A 16463-nucleotide genomic window follows, 5' to 3' on the forward strand; every position below is an offset into this window, starting at 1 on the left:
GGGTTGGACTTCAGCTCAGGTCATGACCTCACTGTCTGTGAGTTCAAGCCCCGAGTTGGGCTCTGTGCTGAGAGCTCAGAGCCCGGAGCCTGCTTCGGACTCTGTCTCCCTCTCTCTCTGCCCTTCCCCTGCTCGCTCTCTCTCTCTCTCTCTCTCTCTCAAAAAGAAATAAACATTAACATTTTTTTAAAACAAAAAATCACTTTCACTACAATGTAAAGTGATAGTTTATAGGGAAGAAAAAAGAAGAAAAAAGATTAAATTTGAGGGGAATCATACCTCTCCTTAGAGAGATTGTTGACCCTACTGGGAAATGCAGTCTCACACTTGACCGTGTCCAGACAGTGGAGCAAAATTCTACCCATCTAGGTTGGAGTATCTCAGGGACTTTTGTAGACCTGTGGTTGGTTTTTAAGCTGTTTTTCTTGAACTGCCCCCTCCCCCTGCCACTAATCGATGAGCTTGGTTTGTATTTGTTTTGTATTATAGTTACACATAAGGTTTTGTTTGGGGAACAAAGTAAACGTTCTACTTCTTTGCTAAAACAGTGTTTGACATCTACCCCTACATGGGGTAAGGAGACAAAAGAAGGGATGATAAAAAAGTCAGGAGGCATCAGAATTATACCTGGGAAGACAAAGTGTTCATCAACCCTGAAGCCTGAAGGGCTGGCTTACATAAGAGAGGTGAAGTAGGTAAACTTTAAGACATGACAGGGGCCCCTGGGTGGCTCAGTCGGTGAAGCGTCCGACTTCGGCTCAGGTCATGATCTCGCGGTTCATGAGTTCGAGCCCCGCGTCGGGCTCTGTGCTGACAGCTCGGGGCCTGGAGCCTGCTTCCCATTCTGTGTCTCCTTTTCTCTCTGCCCCTCCCCCACTTGTGCTCTGTCTCTCTCTGTCTATCAAAAGTAAATAAACGTAAAAAAAAATAATTAAAGAGAAAGACAAAGAAAAGGTGTGCGTTAGATGTCTTGGATCAGTCCGGAATCAAGCTTGTCAACGGAGCCTTGTTCGGGGTGGTCCCTTTAGTTTGTTAACCCTGTCCTTGTGGAATGTGACACTGCCGCTTCAAGGAGCCACGCTGAGAGCTGGGCGAAAGCAAACTCCTCTTGCAGTTCATGGCACTTAAAGACCTTGAGGCTTATTTAAGTGCATTTAGTTCAGATATTACCTCCTTTTTGCCTTGACCTTGTGTACTCACTCCTCAGTGAATGGACCAGCTTGCGGTTCTGAGTGCAGCAATTAAAAGCCCCGGCTTTGGAATCACACAGACTTGGTTTGTGGTTCGGACAGTTTAAAAGCTGTGCGTGGCCTTGAGCGGGTCATGTGACCTTTGAGGTTCAGGTTCCAAGTGTGCAAATCGGTCATAGCCATCCCAGTTTGCGAAGGTTGCCGTGGTGATTAACCAATAGAGTGTTTGTAAAGTGCCTCGTGTGCCTTAGACACCGAGCAGTAGTTCTGTTCCTGTTGTTCAGGCGGTACACATCAGCCTTTGTCCGTTTAATTTCCCTGGCTGGGCGGCCGCAGACGAAACAGACGCGCAAAAAGTGAATCGCTTCCCTTTTGTGAAAATGTGGCATTCCGCCTCTGTGATCACCTTACTGGTTCACTTTCATACCGTCGCCATCCACTTTTTTCTCTGCCCCCTGCATCTGTTCTCCGCCTCATAGGGTTGTCGTGACGGGCACAGGGGGCGGTGGGCACTTAGCAGACGCCTCGACAGATGCTCATGGCTCTTGAACCGTTGGCTGTTTTCGGCCGACAGCCCCGGTTAACCGAAGAGGCACAGAGAAGTTACGTAACCTGGCAAGGGTACGGAGCCCGTAGGTGGCACAGACGGACTTTGAACCCGGGTGGTCGGGTGCTAGCACCTACGCTTCGAATCTCTGCACTGCATGACCCCTACGTCCACCTGAACCCTTGATAAAGAGCCTCCACACTTCCCAGGTACTGTTTCGGGCGAAGCAGAAATTATCGCTGTGTGCTGCAGCCACATGCTTCTTCATAAAGAACTGAGGAAGTAGCCGGTCGCCTGCTGAGATGAGGTCTTGCTTATGTGCACAGCCCAGGCGGTGATGCTCTTACGGCCGAACTGGCCATTATCCCCACCACTGTACCCTTTTTTAGGCCTTTCTTTCCCTCCTCAGGTGAAGTCTTTTCTGGGTCCTGCCGTCTCTGAAGGTTGCTGCCCCAAGGCCACAGCTTTCTTCCGTACAAGACTGCCCCACACAACACATCTCTGTGTGAGAGGTGGCCCAAGAGAGGTCTGGAAAAGAAGCGGCTTCAAATGTTCCATTGCAGCGTTCTGGCCAAAGGGCTAATTGGCAGTTTTATTCCGAAGGGGGGAAAATTGCCTAATAGCAAGAATCAGCGAGCACTCCCACGCCAAACTGTTCATTCCTGTTTCAGCTCAGAGGCCTCGCTCGGGCGGGGGACCCGGCTCCTGTTTGCGCCGCGTTTTGTGTGGTAGAGTTAGGCCGACGCGGTTGAAATGTCGCGTAGAGGCCAGTGAAAATCACTAAGCAGTTCCATCTTGGTTTTTTTTGTTCCGTCTTTTTATGTCGAGATATTTTATGCCACCAACAGTACATGCGGTTAAACCTCAAACTCCCATCACCTGCCTACGTTAAGTGCAGAAAATGGGGCCGAGGTTTTTGCCGAGTCTTCTGCACGTATATTTGCTGTAATCTGACCAGATGATTTGAGAGTTTTCGGCGTCACTGAAAAATTGGGTGATTTTCCTGAGCTGAGTGCAAGGCGGATGGCGGCGATTTCTACCTTAACTCATCCGGCCGACGAGCTGCGAGTCGAATCTCTCAGGAGCAGAGAGCGGGACGGGTAGAGGTGGAGGTGAATGAGAGTAAATAGAGCGAGGCTGTTAGCGGCACAGATTCACCTCTGGCACCTTGGGGAAAAGCGGACTTTTTGACACAAATGTCAAGTTGTCTGTTTAATTTGATTCTTTTCTAAAGGATGGGAGTAAAGAGAAGGTAAGTCCCTGCAGGTAATTTCCTTTCATGATGTGTCATCCTGTAGCCCTGGCCCAGCCAGGGGCCTCCGAAATGCGAGGCCTAAGATGAAGGTTCCAGCGGGCTAGAGGATGGCAAAGCCACGTGGGTTGCAGACGAGGTTATGTCCTTAGCATGTGTCGTGACTTAAGACAGACATCGTCTTCGTACGTTGCCATTCATCAAATTGCGCGGCCCTAGATTTCCACGGTTCTACATTCATGCTGTTCCTTCCACTTGAAAGGCACGACCTCACCTATTTTCCTCCCCATTTTCCATGTCCAAATGCTACCTCTTCTTCAAATCACAGTTCAAACCCACACGACAGTGGATTCTGCAAGTTGGTAACCACCTCTTTCTCTTTCTTGCGGCCCTGGAATGCGTTACTTGTATCTCTGTCGAGATGCTGGCCACTCTTTACTCTGTCACCCTTGTGGGGCAGGCTGCTGTGTTCACTGCTACGGCCACAAGCTCCTTATCCTTCACCCTGCCTGCACAGGGCTTGGTTCAAAGGATGGGCTCAATGTGTGTGTTGAACAAATGAATGAATGAATGAGTGAATGAATGAATTTCAGGCTGAAGAAATAGGCCTACGTGCTTGATATCGACACCATGCTGAGTTACCCCCAACCACCCATCAGGAAGACGCTGAATACCTCCCAGACTTGACTGTGCTGAGCAGAGGGCGGTTGGAAGCTTCAGCAAGATTCCTTCCCTGTTGGCATAACCTGGGGTTTTCCGCTCTATTGCCCTCCACTGCCTGGCCCTTCAGAGCTCAGGGTTTCCTGTGAAGAAGAGTGCTTTCACAGAAAACAAGAAATGCCCCCACCAGAGGCATTTCTTCAGTGCCAGGTAGTTACACATGGTGCTACGCGAGGGTCTCTGACAAAAGGGTCATGTAGACCCAGCTTCTGCTGCCCGAACACCGCGTTGATGCAAACACATGCACCAATGAGAGAATCAAACCACCTAGCTGACATACGGGTTTATAGTGTGGATGTTAGGTTGGTGAATGCCTGGGAGAAGTCGGGAGAAGACTCGGGGAAGCAAGTTATGGATCTTGCATCCAAGTGCAGGTACTGGATTCTGTTTCATTTCTACAGGTTCCGCCTTCTTCCTCTTCTCACTGAAGAAAGCACTTTTCTAGTGCTGGCATCCTATGAGTGTGGCTTCCCTACAACCCTGGCCCTGGGAGAAAATGAACATTCACTGTCTAGGGTTAAGAGAAATGGGTGCAGACCAAAACATAACGTCTTGGGATTTGTTAGACGGGAACTTTTGCTTTAAAAATGGAGATCTTTAGGGGCGCCTGCCTGGCTCAGTGGGAGGAGCCTGCAACTCTTGATCTCAGTGGCACGAGCTGAGCCCCACGTGGGGTGTGGAGATCACATAAATAAATAAAACATTAAAGAAAATGAAAAAGTAACGATGGAGATCTTTGGGAGCACCTGGCTGGCTCAGTCGGTAGAGCGTGGGACTCTGGATCTCAGGGTTGTGAGTTCAAGCCCCATGTTGGATATAGAGTCACTTAAAAATAAAATCTCCATTTTTAAATATTATTTTTTAAAATAATGACTGCTTTACTCTGCGTAATCCAAAATTATCTGTATAAATATGATACGATTGACTTTTATAAGCAGCAACTTCTTGATATTTTAAAAGAATTAAAATTGAACAGATTTCAGATCTCCGTCTTTTTTTTTTTTTTTTTTTTTAATTTTTTTTTTTTAACGTTTATTTATTTTTGAGACAGAGAGAGACAGAGCATGAATGGGGGAGGGTCAGAGAGAGGGAGACACAGAATCCGAAACAGGCTCCGGGCTCTGAGCTGTCAGCACAGGGGCCCGATGCGGGGCTCGAACTCACGGACCGCGAGATCGTGACCTGAGCCGAAGTCGGCGCTCAACCGACTGAGCCACCCAGGCGCCCCTAGATCTCCGTCTTAAGCTGCCCCACTTAGTTATAAAGAATAGCAATTTTGTTATTCTTTGTAACTAATGTTTTCATGATTATTTTTTAAATATAATTTATTGTCAAATTGGTTCCCCAAAAATAAAATCTTTAAAAAAATAAAATTTAAAAAAAAATGGAGATCTTTGGAACTCAATGAAAAAAATTAAAAGACAGCATTTGTTCAGATGGTATATGGGTTCGAGCCCTCATTCTGCCATCTGCTCTGCATGAGGCAGCTGGCATGTCGCTTTTACCTTCCTGGGACTCGGCACTCTGTCTCTAAACTAAAGGGTTAAACCGAAGGGTTAGACTATATCATCTAGAGTCTCTGTGTACTTCACATAAACTGGGTATTAGCTCATTGGTTTCTCATTAATTACAGAATGCTTCTCTTCATTCCAAGGGATTTGGTGGGGGATTTTTTTGTTTCTCTTAAGTTTGGGAATGCTTGTAGGATATCTTGGCTTCCCTTTATTGGGTTCGTGTTTTGTATTCTATAGCCCCAAAGCAATTTATTACAATAGACCTCGCTGCGTGGGATTTTTTTTTTGGGGGGGGGGATCTTTTTAAAAATTTTAATTCCAGTGTAATTAACATACAGTGTTATATTAGTTTCAGGTGTACAATATAGTGATTCAACAACTCTATACCTTAGTCAGTGCTCATCACAAGTGTATTCTTAATCCCCTTCACCTATTTCACCCATCTCCCACCCACCAGCTAGGTGGTTTTTAAAAATTTTTTTAAGTTTATTCATTTTGAGAGAGAGAGAGAGAGAGAGAGAGAGAGAGAGTAAATTGTGTGGGAGGGGCAGAGAGAGAGGGAGAGAGAGGATGCCAAGCAGGCTCCACACTATCAGCGTAGAGCCTAACGTGAGGCTTGAACTCACGAACCTGAGATCATGACCTGAGCCAAAACCAAGAGTTGGACGCTTAACCAACTGAGCCACCCAGGCGCCCCTGGGTAGGGTTTTATTTCATGGAATACAATATAGAGAGAAAACTTTCTACGTTTATCATAATTTAGCAGTATTGAACTACCTGTGCCTTCTTCCAAAGTTGGAACATCATTAATGGAAAAAAGAAGCCATAAATACCCTCTTGCACTGTTCAGTTTGTAACAAAGAGCATTTGAAAATTTTTTCGGGGGTAGGTATAGAGGTGGTGATTTTCTGCTCATAGAAAGTACTTGGTAGATGATTTTTGAGTCTACTCCTTGCTCTCAAGGCCAAACATCTAGAATTCAGTGTCTGTCAGGAATATCCACTAGTTTTTTGTCAGAGGATTCGGCCACCTGTTTGAATGTTAACTAGTTACTTAGAATACCTCCCAAATGGCTTTGAAACCCTTGAAGGTATGTCATCCATCCATCTATCCATCCATCCAACAAATGGTTACTAAGCACTACTCTGTGCCAAACACCGTTCTAATACAACAAGGAACACCACAGATTGGAATCTGTGACCCCACAGGGCTTATATTCTAGTGGGGGCAGTGGATAGACAATAACCAAAATAAAGAAGAAAGCATATAGTATGTCATATGGGGGTAAACACTGTGCAGAAAAATAAAGCCAGGAAAGCGGGTGGGGAATGGTGGCGGCAGGGACAGCAATTCTCTATTTGCTTAACCTATTTTGGAAGAAGCTGACATTTGAAGCAATATGAAGTGTGGTCCCAAATATGGGCTCTGGAGCCAGAGTTCCTGGGTACGTGCAGATGCAGGTTCCAGCGTTTATGAATTGTGTGACTTTGAGTGAGTTATTTCCACTTTAGACACCCCAGAGTCTTTGCACTTGCTTTCTCCTCTGCCCGGATAGTTCTTCCCCTAGATCCTCATTTTGCACTTAGGCCCATGCTCAAGTCTCCTTATGAGAGAGGAGCATTCCTTCGCTGCACTATTCTGAATAGCCCTGTCCCTCCATCATTTCCTTACCCTTACTGTGGTTAACAAGTGATAGTTCTTGAATCTGATGCCCCTTACTGGGATGCCAAGCCTCATAGGCGTGTTTCCTGTCGGGTGAACAAGTCCTGCTTTGGATTCATTTTAAATCAATCTCTGACAAATTTCAAGTGCTATCACCTTGTTTCAGGAGTCCAGCATTGAATTTATGAGCCTGGATTTCTGCATGAGTTTGTAAGCTTTGCCCTGAAACCGGCTCTCGTCTTCTCTGCCTTTGTGCGTTTGGACTAAAGGATCTAGCTATTTGGAACAGATCCTCACACCCTCACACATTTGCCACCCCCATCTTCCCTCCAGGGTTACTATGCGTTTCGCTGGGTCTTTGTATACTGCATCAATAGGGTTCAAGTTAGGAGAGCTTTCCTCAATTCTATCTTAAAATCTTAAAAAAATTACTTCATCGTAAACACTTTTGTTGTCGAAATTATTAATGACCATGTAGAGTTGATGAAACTAACTTCTGGTGGTCCATAGCATCTGCTTCTTGCCAACCCACCCTGCACACCCCACCTGCCCACTCTAAGCACAACATAGCAGGTCTGGATTGACTTTCCCGAGCTCTCCCCCTTTCCAGGCAGAAGTTGAGGCAGTGACAAGAGCCTCTATTGATCCCTCCGACTCTCACCCAACCCTGAGGTTTGTCTCTTCAAAGTTCATCTAATTTGCTTAAAAATTAACTATTCTGTCAACGGTCTATTTTGGGACTGGAGGTATGTTTGCTTCTACAGTGTCTTTCAAAATTCCTTGCACACAGTAGGTGCCCGGTAAATGTTTGCTAATTGAATGAAGCAACAAACCAACCAACCAACCAACCAACCAACCAACCAAGTAAATGTTGAAATCTTACTAGGCAGTTTGACTAATTTTCCATGCCTACTAAGCCACTCCCTGCACGTGGCTTAAATGAGCTAGTTGCTGTCACATTATATGGCTGTATTTGAGTTTCTTCCTAAGTGGCTTCCTGATGCTGCTCTCTTTCTGCCAACCTGGAGAAAGTCAGTGGGCAAGCCCAACGGAGGAGATGATGTTTCTTTCCCGCAACGGGTCCCACACCTCAATCAGAACCTGAAGCACAGCATTTTGTTCTTGCGTCTACATTGCTGTTCGCATGTGCCGCATTCACTCATTCCACAAATATATATTGAGTTCCTACCATGTATCTGGCACTGATTCTAAACCCTAGACATAGAGCTTTGAACAAAGCATATGTGACTCCTGTCTTCCCATCTGCTTAGAGAGACAGACAGTAAACACACCGAAATAAATACATCAGGACACTATCAAAAGTGGTAAGTACTAGGAATGGGTTGAAGGGATTGAAAGTGAATGGGAGCCTACTGTAGGCTGTGTTTAAGGAAAGTTTCCCTGAGGAAGCGACACTTCAAGTGAGATCCGAAAGACAAGAAGGAAGTAATCGCGCAAAGATCTGAAAGAAGGACATTGCAGGCAGAGGGACCACCTAAGGCAAAGGCTTGCTTGCTTGTTTGTTTATTTAAAGTTTATTTATTTAGATTTAGTAATCTCTACACCCAGCATGGGGCTGGAACTCATGACCCTGAGATCCAGAGCCACATGCTCTCCTGACGGAGCCAGCCAGGTGTCCCCAAAGGCTTTATTTAAGGCGTAAGAGAGGAGTACAAAGAAGAGTGGGTGGCTAGACCATAGTAGGTGAGGAGGAGATGATAAGTAATGAGGCCGGTGAGGTAGGTGGGAGTCAGATCACAAAGGAACTTCTACTTCATGGTAAGGAGTCTAGCTTCCATGCTAAGTATTATGGGAAACCATTGGGGGGAGGTGCCTCACGCGGAGGAGTGCCATGATCACATTTTTATTTTGCAGTGATCACTGCGCCCTTCATGAGGAAAATGGCGAAAATGGATCATAGAGGGGCAAGAGTGGGAATAGGCGACAGGTTACGAAGTTTTTAAAGTAGTCAAAGCAATAAATGGTAGCTCAGGCAAGAGTGATGGCAGCGGAACTGGTGAGAAGTCAGGTTTTGTATATATTTTTGAGGGTAGAGCCATCGGGAATTGCTGATGGGTTAGATATGGGAGCAAAAGGAAAGAGAAGAATCGAGTAGGTTCTTTTCAGCTTGAGCAACTGGGTGGATGGTGATGTTATTCAATGAGAAAGGGCAAAATGGGAAAGAATTTGTTTAGATAGGGCATCAAGTTTTATTTTGCTCTTAAGTTTGAGGTGTTTAGATACCCATGTGGAGGTATTGTCTGGCCATGTTTTAAATATGCCCACAGTGGACAGGAGAGAAGTCAGAACTGTGTCTTCATTCATTCATTTAGAAATATTTATTGATCACCCATTGGGGCACCTGGGTGGCTCAGTACATTAAGTGTCCAACTTCGGCTAAGGTCATGATTTCATAGTTCGTGAGATCGAGCCCCGCATCGGGCTCCGTGCTGACAGTGCAGAGCCCGCTTGGGAGTCTCTCTCTCTTCCTCTCCCTCTGCCCCTCAAAATAAGTGAATTAATTAAATAATAACTTATCTCAAAATAAATAAATTTAGAAATATTTATTGAGCACCTACTATGTGCCAGGCACCAATAAGGTCACTAGAGATACAGTGTTGAACAAAACAGACAGTCTCTGCCCATGTGGAACTCACTAGAAAGTGAGTGGTTTCAGATGGTTAAGAAACAGTGAAGCATATGAACAAGACCAATGCAGAATATGATAACTGCTATGAAGAAAATGAAACAGGGTGGATTATAGAGGGTCTTTCTAGAGTCTTTTTTTAAATAAGTTTTTTTAAAAGTTTTACTTAATCCTCTACCCTCTGTGGGGCTCAAACTCATGACCCAGACATCAAGAGTCACACACTCCCCCGACTGAGCCAGCCACATACCTTGGTCTTTTTAGGGTCTTAACTGTTTGTTCAGTGTTAGTATTTTATTTAGTAACAAGAATAAAAAGAATCCATTTGGTACTGCTGTGTTTCAGGCCATATGCTAAATCTAATCCCAGAGAGATGAAAAAGATACAGATAACCTTCAGCCTCAAGGAGGCCCGTCTGGAGGAGGAATCCTGTGAAAAATTAAGATACGGGGCAAAATGAAATGAGTGCTTTTACAAGGAGTGGTACGTTGTAAGGACTTCTGGGGAATTAGGGAAGAGTTCACGGAGGAATTTGAATTGGGTCTTGAATGGGTTGCAGTTTCAGGGAGGCAGACATTCCTGAGAGCTGTAGTTGTCCTACGGCACCGGGGCTGCCTCTAGAAGTGTCATCAGGGATGTTTGAGCCTGGGGTGGGTGCCTACTTGGCTGAGATGGAGTGGAGAAGATTTACACGTTAAGTGGACAGCAGACTGGACTTGGTTGTCCCGAATTACCTTCCAACCCGAGAGGCTATGATGCTGCAGTGGAGGAAGTGCCGCAAACCAATTATTCTCTTTTGTCCTTGAGGCACCTCTTCTGCCCTCTGCAAAGCTGTTCAAAGGATTCAACTGTAACTTCCTCTGGCCAAGATAAGCTTATCGAATCTGCAAATAATCACAAATTCCAGATTGGTATGGTAAAAGCAATAAAGGCTCGCTGTTGAGTATTTCACGAAAGATGTAGTCCCCTGCATTTGGGATGGAGTGAAGGGCCTTGTAGCAGAATCTGGAAGACTCAATCTTATTTCTGCCTAAAAGTCACTGAGACAATTGAGCCTGAAGTCTTGAGCTCGGTTCTTGATCTTGCTTCATAGAGTGTGACTGGTCATGAAATCACATGTGAGTCTCTTTTGTATTTCATGTATGCGATGCTTTCTGGATCATGGCGACCACAGGTGGCACAAGGATGCATTAGTTACAACATGTGATTTTATTAGGCCCCTCTGTAAGCTAGAGTGGCCATGGTTGTCAGAGGCCAAAAATATTGAACTAACCTGTTTTAAAGGAGTGTACGTTTTGACTTCATACTGTGAGCGATTTATAGTCTACAGCCTACTTAGAGAGCCCATCTTTTGTCGGTTTTACGTGTAAGTCTCGTTCTAGCTTCATTCTTCCAGGGCTTCCAGGCCGTTTCTATTCTTAGTTCCAGAGGAAATGAAGTTATTTGGCTTGGTATTTAGACCTAAGGCCTGGGTCTGGCCCCAGCTGCCCTTGCAGATAGCCTACAGATCCCTGGCTTCTCGCTCTCCCAGGTTCCGTTGTTGAAATTGCTTTCCCTAGGCTCACTTCTTAGATTGCCATCTTTTGATAGTTTCTTTTTTTTTTTTTTTTTTTTTTTTTAATTTTTTTTTCAACGTTTTTTATTTATTTTTGGGACAGAGAGAGACAGAGCATGAACGGGGGAGGGGCAGAGAGAGAGGGAGACACAGAATCGGAAACAGGCTCCAGGCTCCGAGCCATCAGCCCAGAGCCTGACGCGGGGCTCGAACTCACGGACCGCGAGATCGTGACCTGGCTGAAGTCGGACGCTTAACCGACTGCGCCACCCAGGCGCCCATCTTTTGATAGTTTCTTAAAGTTGAACAATGTTTTCCTGGAGTATTCCAAGCTAGAGAACTTCATTTTCTAATTCAACCGGTACTGCTGATAAACATTGTAGGTCAGACAAGAGAAAACCAAACTGATCTTTAAGTTAGTATTTCTCCTCAGCCACAAAAACATGAAACAATTCGTATTGGAAACTCTGTCTGGTTCCTCCTTCATCCCTTCTTCTCCTTCGTCAAAAAAAAAAAAAAAAAAAGGAAAATGCTATGTTTTCAACGATTTTATTCTTCTGAAACGACTGTACGTGAGTTACAAAGCTCAGATGTTGAGGTAGAACATCAAGGCCCAGAAACTTCATTGGAAGTCTGCGGCCTAATCCAGCGTTCACAAAAACTTCTCAGCATCAAAATTAATTCAGTAAAGTAGGTTAAATGCCATTTGGTCTGTGTGTGTATGTGTGTTGAGTAGGGAAGGAGTTTACGAGCAACTGACCACACGAGGATGGACTTTTAAGACTCAGAGAGGTTAAGGGTTCTGACGGAAAGACAGGAGAAAAGGAGAGAGCTAAGAGTGGGCCGGAGGAGGGAGGACCTGCCCAGGGCATCGCCGTCATCAGACAGAGCTGTTCTGGGTCCCCTTGCTTGATTTCGGAGTAGGTCCCTGCGGGGGGCCACATGTCCTTCTGCAATCTTTGCCTCTCCAGCTCACCTTAACTATTCCTGTTCTTCTCTTGGAGTCGTATTTTGGAGCTGTAGACCTGCAGACCTCCTCTTCCTAGGCTGAATGTTTGGCCACTAAAGCAGCACATCATAGGAACTATGTGTGCGCCTCTCTTCATGACGGGCCACGTGTGGACAACCACATTAGAACATGGAAAAGCATCTTTTGGCAGAGGGCTCGCAGCACCTAGAAACCCCCATCCTACAGGGAAAAAAAACCCAACTAGCTAAAAATAAACCAATCAAACCCAGACCTAGAGACTCTGTTACTCTTCTTTCAACCCTACGGGGAGTACAGGAAATTGTTTATTTTTCTTTCCAAGTTGTGATTACCTATAAGCTCAGCTCGCAAAGACAGTAGGCCTGCCCAAAAGTTGCTTTAAAAGATTTTTTTCTTGGACAATGAACATCCTAATAAAAAAACAAGCTATATGCAAATAAAGTCATTTCTGTTTCTGCAAATCACGTTTATAAGCACCACAAATACATTTCAATTGCTAAAGGAAGCAGTAGGTAAAAATGTGTAGTCAAATACTTCCTGTTCACTACCGACACATACATATTTTTCTAGTACATTGCTCAATTGTGAAATCAGGGGGGAAGCATGTAATAAACATTTTTTTGCAGCAAATTTTAGTAAAATATCTGTAAAAAGAAGACCAAATATACCAATGTTGAATATTACAATGTATTTGATTAATTTTTTCTTCTTTTAATACAAAATTGTCAGATAATCTTGTCCTGCAAAAATACTACATTTTAAAATTCAGTGTGGTGCTATCAGGCACCCCCGGTCTCTTCGAGCTATAACTGGTCCCGAGCTCGTGCGGCTTGTCAAAATTTAATGAGAGGGCCCGTTCTAAAATAATTGAATTTTCATATCAGAACGAACCAGGATTACTCAGACAATAAAATTGCTGAGTCCTGTACTGTTACCGGCAAATACCTTTTGCTTTGCTCATGAAATCAGTATGTAAATGTTCAGGGTTTGTATTTAAGGCATCTTAGGCATTTGGAGTTGTAGTACTAGCAATAATTTCAAATGGTGCCGGTGATAAGTAGCTGGTTTTTTATAATGTTCAAAGTGTAATTTGTTTGGTGAATCAGGATAAGCATTTGGTTTATATTTTATATAAATGTTAATGCATTTGCAGTTTAATTATGTTTCTTAACTTTTAACATTTCAGAAGTCAAATTTGAAGACTAGTCCATCAGATTGTCTTGCTTTCACAACATTCTGAAAAATGGGAGCACCCCCGTGCAGTGAGTTTGAAAAGTAAGAGGTGCCTGTAAAGTTCGTGATGGTATGTTTTGGGAGCTGGGAGCACTGATAATGAAGTGAGAGGAATGCCATGCCTTAGGCGTGCCCTCCCCCATAACACTGAGTATTTTGAGACACAGCTTTGGACCTGAGAGCCCTCTATCAACAGCAAGGAAGACACCTCCAGGGAGTGGCTAATTTATTTCTTTTATGATAGTTGAGTTGGAGAGCAAGTATGAATAAAGTAGTATAATTTCAGAAATTAACGAGAGTTTCTGTAACATTCCAGTGATTAAGGATATCAGGACAGAAAGGAGCTCTCACTAGTGTGGTGGAAGAAGTGGGTTTAAAAAGTTATCTTCCATTATTCTTCTTTTAAAAATGATCTGCAGGCTTTTAGCCTTTAAGCAAATGTACACCCACCCAAAAGCTGGCTCTGTAATTTGGAAGAGATGACAACATTTGTCCAAACCATGATTTTTTTTTTTTTTTTTTTTTTTTTTTTTTTTTTATATCTCCTTCATGACATGGCTTGCTTTAGAGGGGAGAGGATCGGATAATGCGGCCTTAGAGGCAGGAGACCTAGCTTTGGCTTTCATTCCCGTCGAAGACTGCAAGGGTCATCAAACTACAGCTCACAGGCCCGGTATGGCGTGTTGCCTGATTTTGTAAATAAAGCTTTATTGGAACACAGCCACACTCATTTATTCATGTATCATCTATGGCTGCTTTCACGCTACCGTGGCAGAATTGAGAAGCTGGAACAGAGACCATATGGCCCACAGAGTGTAAAATATTTACTATCTGGCTCTTTACAGAAAAGAAATGTGCAGACCCCTGATTTAGTAGATAGCCTCGGGTAGATTACTTCTTATTTTTCATTGTCAGACACTGTCCCAAACATTTTGCATCCATGTACTTGTTTAACCCTCACAGCACCCCTGTGTTATAGACATTGTCATCATCCTCATTTTGCATATAAGGAAAAGGAGAAATTGAGGGACGTGTCCGTCCCCACTCACGTGGCTAGCGAGTGGCAGAGTCCGGGAAAATTGGCTCAAGAACCTATGCTCCTTTCATTTTTAATTTTTATTATGGAACTTTTCAAGCATACATAAAAATAGTGTAATGAATCACTAAGTACTCATCACTCTGCTTCAATAATTAATGAGATGTTGCTATTTTTATTTCACCTACTATCCCTCACCCTTCCAAATATTTTTTTTCTAAATGTTTATTCACTTTTGAGAGAGAGAGAGAGTGGGGGAGGGGCAGAGAGAGTGGGGGGTACAGAGGATCCGAAGCAAGCTCCACCCTGACAGCAGAGAACCAGATGTGGGGCTTGAACTCATGAACCCTGAGATCATGACCCAAGCTGAAGTCAGACACTCAACCGACTGAACCACCGGGGCACCCCCCAAATATTTTTTAATGTGTGTGGAGCAAATCTCAAACATTTCACTGCACCTGTAAATAACTCAATATGTTTGTCTACCGGATAAACTTTAAAAAATATAACCAAAGTGCCATTATGAGATCTAACACAATTCACAGTAATTCCATAATACCATCTAATATCCAGTCCGTATTAAAATGTTTCTGATTGTCTAAAGTTTTTTCATTTGTCCGTTGGTTTGCCTAAACCATTATCAAAGATCCACTCATTGCATTTAGAAATTATGTTACTGTGTTCCTCTTAGTGTAAAACGGCCCTACCATTTTTAATTTTTTAAAAATGGATTCATTTGAACCGTGGAACGTCCCACATTCTGGATTTGAGCAGTTGATTCTTTTTGGTGCAGTTTAACTTGTTCTTCCTTTCCTGGTATTTTTTTTTTTTTTTTATACTCACAAGTTGATGTAGATGGTTGATTAAAGTGTGTGTGTGTGTGTGTGCGTGCGTGCGTGCACACGTGCGTGTGCGCGAGCACACTTTTGAGACTTGTTCATAGTTACTGACGTGTACTTCCTATTGGATCACATCAGGAGGCACATAATGTCTGGCTGTTATTGCTAAAAAGCGATGCACACTTTCCTCAGTGGGTTCAGGGGATGTTGGCCTGATTCAGCCTATGAAGTTTTCCCCATCAACTTTTCTCCTAATGGTTTCATCATCAATAGTGATTGTTCCCTAGATCCGTTATTTTCTTGACAGTTGCAAAATGGTGATTTCTGGATTTTTTTTGTTCTTCCACGAAGAGCTTTCCCTCATCAACTATTTGGCTGCTCTGAGGCACCGATTATAAAGGAGCCACAGAGTAAATGTTTAATTTTTATTCTCTATTTTTGAATTTTTATTGTGACGGGTTAGTGTCTTAGCAACTTCCAACACTGACCAATGATACTTTATTTTAGTATTATTTAAAAACTTGTGGATTTTTAGGGGCACCTGGGTGGCTCAGTTGGTTAAGTGTCTGGCTCAGGTCATGATCTCATGGTTCATGGGATCGAGCCCTGCGTCGGGCTCTGAGCTGACAGAGCAGAGTCTGCTTGGGATTCCCTTTCTCTCCTTCTCTCTCTGTCTCTCCCTGACTCACGTGTGCATGCGTGCGCTTTCTCAAAATAAATAAATAAGCATTTTAAAAAATGAAAATGAAAACGTGGATTTTTAAGTATATTGTGCTTCAGTATATTATAGTAAATGTTTTTGATGCTTTAACTGAGCCATTTGGGGCCTAAGGGAGCTGCAGCGGGCTCTTGTATCTTTTTGACATGACCCCAGTGATCTTTGAAAGCATACTTGCTTTCTGGCCCGACAAGGTATACGAGGGCATTTTGTCCATTTCATTCCTCAAACCCAGAATTAGCCATTTCCCCGGGAAGTTCTGGTTCCTTTTGCTGAGAATTGTCACTTAGAAATCACAGTCTCGGTGCTGCTCGTGCTACTGGATGGTCACTGCTTGTAGACTTTTCAGTGGAGAAAGCTAGGAAATATGTACTTTAGAGAAAGAGAATAATAAATCATGAGTTCATCTTGATATTTCCAATTTAAGTATAAGATTTCAGGACTTTCACTTAAATTCTTTGATTTTATATTTCAGTCTCTTTTTTTCTTACGCTGAGGATCTGGATTCCTAGTGATAGTATACGCATTTGCTTTATCTTACAGTTGACATTAGGTAATTTAA

The 16463-nt window shown here is 43.7% G+C and overlaps 1 non-coding gene across 1 annotated transcript; it reads left to right on the plus strand.

Moving 5' to 3' along the window:
- The first annotated feature begins 4453 nt into the window (after positions 1–4453).
- On the plus strand, positions 4454–4526 carry TRNAQ-CUG (transfer RNA glutamine (anticodon CUG)). Its single transcript has one exon. It is a non-coding gene; the product is annotated as a tRNA-Gln (tRNA).
- Positions 4527–16463: the final 11937 nt, after the last annotated feature.

The sequence above is a fragment of the Neofelis nebulosa genome, chromosome X (assembly GCF_028018385.1).
Source record: "Neofelis nebulosa isolate mNeoNeb1 chromosome X, mNeoNeb1.pri, whole genome shotgun sequence".
In the NCBI taxonomy this organism is placed as follows: Eukaryota; Metazoa; Chordata; class Mammalia; order Carnivora; family Felidae; genus Neofelis; species Neofelis nebulosa.